This window comes from Eucalyptus grandis, chromosome 11 (genome assembly GCF_016545825.1).
Source record: "Eucalyptus grandis isolate ANBG69807.140 chromosome 11, ASM1654582v1, whole genome shotgun sequence".
Taxonomy (NCBI): domain Eukaryota; kingdom Viridiplantae; phylum Streptophyta; class Magnoliopsida; order Myrtales; family Myrtaceae; genus Eucalyptus; species Eucalyptus grandis.
Window position 1 is genome coordinate 42,845,393 of NC_052622.1, and position 6,358 is coordinate 42,851,750.

A 6,358-nucleotide genomic window follows, 5' to 3' on the forward strand; every position below is an offset into this window, starting at 1 on the left:
GTCCCGCTTTCCAGGTTCTTTGGGTGAAGCTCGCCTGCTGATTGTCAAAATTTCTTGTTTTGCCACAATGTGTAGGGGTGATTCTCTTCACTGGTCCTGTTCGATCCTCTCAGCTCAGCATGTAAGCCCCTCCTCTTTTTCTGTTTTGTTATATCTCTTCTTTAGTTTCTCTCAGTATTCCAATTCCTTAATATTTTCCGTACTCTTTCGTGGGTCCTCGCTGGTTTTCGCTTTGTTGGTAGCATCAGATTCTTTGCTAGAAATGAAATAATAATTTTTTTATTATTTAAAAATTGCGTGCCTGAGAGTTATGCTTGGTGGAGTTTAAAATAGAGTCAAACCTTGATGATCTTGTTTAATCGGAACTGGGGGATGGATGTTTCACTGGTGCAATAAAGAGGGATGCGACTGCTCCACCATAGGTCCATATCTTATCAGCTTTCTGCTGAGGGGATTCTGTGAAAACTATATCTGGATCATTGGTGTTTTTTCTCGATTATCGGCTTTTTGTTCAGGGATTTAGTGAAAAATATATCTGGATTATCGGTAGTTTTCTTGTTTGCCAAGAACTAACCAACCGATATTGCAGGATAACACAATGGCTTCTCTGGCAACAGCCAAAGCTGCGACTCAAATGCATCAGTCATGGCAGTTGCATCAAATTGGGGGTGTTAAAGAAGTTTGAGAGGCCTCCGTCCGCAAATTTGTAGCCCACCTACTATAGAATGTGTAAAAGACAGGAGAATGAATGCATGTAATTTGAAAGAGATGACGAGTATTCTAACAAGTTACTCATTAGCCATGTTTATGCCCTACCAGAATATTTCTTGCACACATGGGAAAACAAATGAACCAATTGCTGCCGTCTCCGTATCCTATGTATCCTCTGAAATGTGGCTTCTGTTTCTTCAATGTAAAAAGGATTGTTGCATAGAAGATGTGTATCTATGGGTACAAATTAGAGTATGTACTGATTGCACTTGCAGGCGAGATTCCTTGTGAGAATTCTCTGCTGAGACAAGTAACTAGTCTTCTCGAAAGATAGCTATTGAATCAGGGAAATTTCAGGACGACTTTTTGATGGCAAGTATTCTGTTTAGTTTAACATGCCCTGAAGTTGAGGTTTCGTTTTTTCCTTTTTAAATTTCTTTTTATACATTAGTTGCTGAATAATTTTGATGTTCACTTTCTTGCCTAAATTCTTCTCCAATTTGCTGTTCTTCGAGGAGTGCAATGATACGTTGTTGATTACTTACCTGGCCATGCTCGCCAATTGCTCAAGGTATGAACAAACTTTTGAATTATTTACTTTTGACATATTTTGAGTATGTCCAGGAGTCATGATTTAGGATGAAAATATTGCTCTGGACCATCTTCTGGGTGATAATGCTTGAGGATTGTGTATATAAAACAAACCACACCAGTCATGTGCCTGAAAGCTTATCCAATGATGCAAGTTATTAGCTGAATTTGGAAGAATATATACTATAATTGAAATTTTCATCGGGAACAATTATCCCAAGTTATTAGTCTTCTGGGTTGCGAGATTTTCGGGTCTGGAATTGCTTTTTGTGCAATTTTATGTTAGGAATTGCTCCTAGCAGATATGGTGTTGGGAAAACCTTCTCCAATATTTGGCCTTGAGCAACACAATGCATTTGTTCTTTCACAAGATTTCAAGTTAGTCTGTTTATAGGAAGCCTTGGAACATGATAAACCTTTGGTACGGGTCAGCTAAGCTTTGGGGAAAGTAGCAAAGTCGAGAGCTTTCTTTTGTGAAATATGCTTAATTTTGGTTTGTTCGCTTTATAACTTAGAAGTTTCTATGGTGCACAGAAAAATTGATAATGACTGGATTGATATTAACTTGTCAATGCGTGGGTTTGCTCTCGACATTGTGAGGCTTCATTTCAGAAACTCAAATAATTCTTCTCCTTTCTGCAGCAAAATGAACGAGCTAATTGACAAATTCAACACTGCTTATGACAGACACAGTAGGAGGGGGGGAAGGACCCCTTTGTTTGAAAGATTCCTTATTTCTATCAGACCACCTTATTTCTATCAGACCACCTTCAATTGATTATGGTTCTGCATCTCTCCCGGCATTGCGCTTGTGCATGACGCAAGATCATGGCCGACACATATCAAGCAAGTTTCTTTACCGAGGCCTATATCACATAGAAGATGGGATCAGGGAGATGAAATCAAAATCTAATAGAAATTCTTATACATCCCCATTTTACTGGGGTTCTCTCACTATTTGCTTGGGATGTTTCACCCTTCTGGGCATTTCGTAGTTTCTGGGGCTAACCATAGTGAACTAGGGAACCTTGCTACAAGATTTTCATATTTTATAGGCATGTTTTGACCTTTTGGTGTTGCCCTGAGATGATGGTCCTGGTATAGCTTTTAGTATCTTGTAGTGATTCTGTATATATTAACTTTATGGATTTTGAGCATTGTCGCCGAACTTGTATACTTGGATCCTGTAAAAGGCTCCTGCGTTCACTTCTATTTTCCATCTCTTTTATCCAGTGACTTTGGCAACTTGCTAGGAGAAAGGGGCATTCTTTTAAGCCTTCAAGGGTGTCATGTGGCTGGTGTTTGTATTTAAAACATAAACGGTGTGATTTGTACAAATGAACAAATGTGGACAAACTTCATTTTCATTTTATTCCAGCTCTCATTGGGAGTATTTTACAACATTCAGCATATAACAACAAGCTTGGAATTTCTTGCCCATTGGCTTTGACCACTACCAAATGCAAAATCAATGAGAGAAGGAAACAAATTGCAAATTGGCAAAGTACAATTTCTTGTTGAGTCACTCTGGAAAAAGCTCTCTTAAAGATTCATACAGATGGCTCAGTTGGAGACAACAATCCCATCGCCATCTGCATACAACCATTCACCGTTGTAAATCAATGCGCCGGCAATGTAGATAGGGACATGCTTTTCCCCGACCCCTTTCTTGCTCGATTTCAGGGGATGCGAAGCCAAGGCCCTAAAGTCGATCGCACACTCATTGATCTTGTCCACGTCTCTAATGCAGCCATTCATAACAATCCCAGCCCATCCCATGTTCTAAGCCAACTGTCTCGTGTCGCCACTCACCAGAGTGCATCTCAAGCTTCCTCCGCCATTGACAACCAATGCTCTCCCTTCGTCTCTAGTTTCGAGCAACTCCGGAACCAGGATGCCATCCTCGAATCAGGATGTGGTCATCGAATCCATTGAGAGTGACAACAGGACCCAAGAACATTTTGCTCTGGCCATATATCCGGAATATTGGATGCAACACAAGCAGGTCGCCGCTTGCCATGACTGACGCATTTGAGTTGCAGAGTTTGGCTATTGCCAGAGAAGCCATTGTGTCATCCTGCAATATTGGTTGGTTAGTTCTTGGCAACCAAGAAAAACACCAACGATCCACATATTTTTCACTAAATCCCCTAAACAGAAAGCCGATAATTGAGAAAAACGCCAACAAGATATGACCTATGGTTGAGCATTTGCATCCCTCTTTATTCCACTAGTGATATATCCATTACCAAACTGCTTACATCATACATCAATCTTAGGGAATACCTAATGATGCGATCGTGACCTCAAGCAAAGCAACTTATGTGTATTTGCACATTTTGAGACTGATGCATTAGGGTTCTGTTTCCTAAAGGAGAAGAAGAAAATAGTTAGTGCCCACCTTAGCTCATGCCATAAGATCTGCACAAAAGTTGCAGCTGCAACAAATGCTGCAATAAGCATCAGCTGCAACAAACACTAGTACATTAGTCCTAGTTTCTCATTATTACATCCGTATTGTACCGCATGAGTCAAAGAAAATTCAGAGCTGCAACTCTATGAATTGCTCCTTCAATCACATTTTGCTAGCAACAAGCATCACCAGACACCATTTAGACCATTCCAAAATGATTGAAAGATCAGTTTTAACATTGTCAAGGGATTATTCGTTTGACCTAAGTGTTTAGAGGACGATTTCGCTCCAAAAGCCACTGAACTAGTTCGGTACTACCATCAAACCTATCTCATTGATCATTGCATCCTTTTCTGTAAATCTCACATCATTTACCACGTAATAGGTTAGGTTGATATATTGAACACTCAAGAATGCGACAGCTATTTCCCATGTGATCTCTCAAGCATTCATTATAATTTTGAAGAATCACTTTTTCAGTAACATGAGTTTCTGCACAGCCACAACTCGCAATACTCCACATTTGTTAATGAGACTTATCAAATTCAATTCTTGGAAAGTAGCAATCAGGTAGTTAGCTAACATCAATAGAACAGAATGAAAGAACTACAAAGTCGTCAACGTTCAAATTGTAATCCCTCGCCATTTATGCGATGAGCTTTATCAGATGCTGCTGCAGACTCATCACCACCAGATAATTCTAAGGCATCTAAATCCATGGATGCCACCGTCGCTCAGCCTCTCATTAGCATTGTCAACCAGCAAATTCCTCCTACTTTTCTTTAAAGCAAGCAGCACGAGCTAACAGGGACGAGATAACAAGTAACAGCACCTTTTCTTTCTTTTAATAATCCAGAGTCAACGTCCCACATAAGCTGGGAAATGAGCAGTAACCAAGGTAGACTGAAATCACATCATTACGCAACAGAAAACTTCCGGCCAAAAGAAATTAGTCTTTCCCATTGTCCAAAAGAAATCAAAAAACCACCGTGAACCCAACTAGAAAACACAAGAATGAAACAGACAGTACAAATAATTCTTAATTTGAGGCTTAACGACCCATCCTGGTAAACTAATCAAAAGCGATAAGGATGACTAGGTTCATGCATTTGCTATCTGGAACTCTCCATCCGCACTGTTAAATCTGATCAAAAGATCGCATTTTTTTTCTCTTTATAATGCATAATAGAGAGGCCAACTAACGCTTCTAACCCATTCCCCATCCCCCAGTTCCGATTAAACAAGATCATCAAGGTTTGACTCTATTTTAAACAAGACCAGAGACCAGTGAAGACAACCCAAAGAGAAATGATGAGGCCTGGTCGGATTGTGATGTGCCACTGATTTAGGGCTTCCCGGGAGGGACAGCTTTGAGCTGAGCCAAGTGTGGAAGCGATTGAAGATTAGACCAGAGAGCAAAGCGACTGCTTCTCCATTCTGCAAGAATCATCCCTACACACATTGTTGCAAAACAAGAAATTTTGACAAACAACATGCGAGCTTCACCCAAAACAAATATGCGGACATAAGAACGCGGCAAAAAGAAAAATTGAACCTGAAAAGCGGGGCTTGTCATCGCAGATCTAGGGCTTTTCGGGAGAGACGGCTTTGAGCGGAGCATGGAAGCGAGTCATCGATGGAAGATTAGCTGAGAGAGTAGAGCGATTGCTTCTCGATCGCCAGTCGGGAGGGACGGAGAAAGCCAAGCCCAATCGGTCGCTGGGAGAGAGCACGGTTTGGGAAGAAAGAGGTCAGGAGGAAGAGGCCGTGAAGTAGAGAGAGCGTCACGTCATCGGAGAAATTGTCGTCGGGTCGGGAAAGAGGGGAGAGAGTGAGAAGAGAGAGGAGAGATGTCACGTCCTGATTCTCAGCCACCGCACATCTTTATTTTGGTCGATTTTAAATATCGGACTACGTATCGCCGACTCTCTTTTTTTAATGCGCAAATGGAAACATATATTAAATTCTCAAACAATAAAACATTTGGATAAAACAATATGACTAAATAAATCCACACTTATATATATTACAAACCAGTGCACGTAAATACAAGGTGAACTATTAATTCAAATTCAACTCAAACCAGTTTAAAAACAGGTCTACAAGTAGGGGTGGGGTTTCACAAACTACAGATCCTCGTCCTCGTCTTCATCATCCTCCACACTCCAATTGGAGCATTCAGTAGACTACACCGGACTTTCAAGATCTTCAAAATCCAAGTCTGCTACATCGAAGGACCTGAAATGGTTATTCAATAACCAATGAGACTATGTCTCAGCAAGTTCTACCCCCTAAGACCTGATTAGTAAACCAATACACCTTAAGGATGCCTATTCATAACACAAATAAGAGGACTTACATTGGCCTCAGTCCCAACCTACAAATCAGTACAGTTCAATAGGCACCCAACAATCTCAACAGATCGAAACATTGATCAAATTGACCTAGTCGATTACCTTTCAATTAGACCATTTCCCGATCAATTCAATTCAATCAATTCACGACAACAGATCAAATTATTAACCAATCGACTTCGTCGATTACATGTCAGTCGGACCACCTTTAAGTCATTCCCACTCATACCATGATTCTCAAATGGTATACCCAGTCACCAAATCACATATGTTTCTCGGGCGCTGTTTT

At 40.6% G+C, this 6,358-nt stretch overlaps 1 pseudogene; it reads right to left on the reverse strand.

The window, feature by feature from the left end:
- Window positions 1–2,650: 2,650 nt before the first annotated feature.
- LOC120289318 lies at window positions 2,651–5,579 on the reverse strand (annotated as a pseudogene).
- Between the last annotated feature and the right edge of the window lie 779 nt (window positions 5,580–6,358).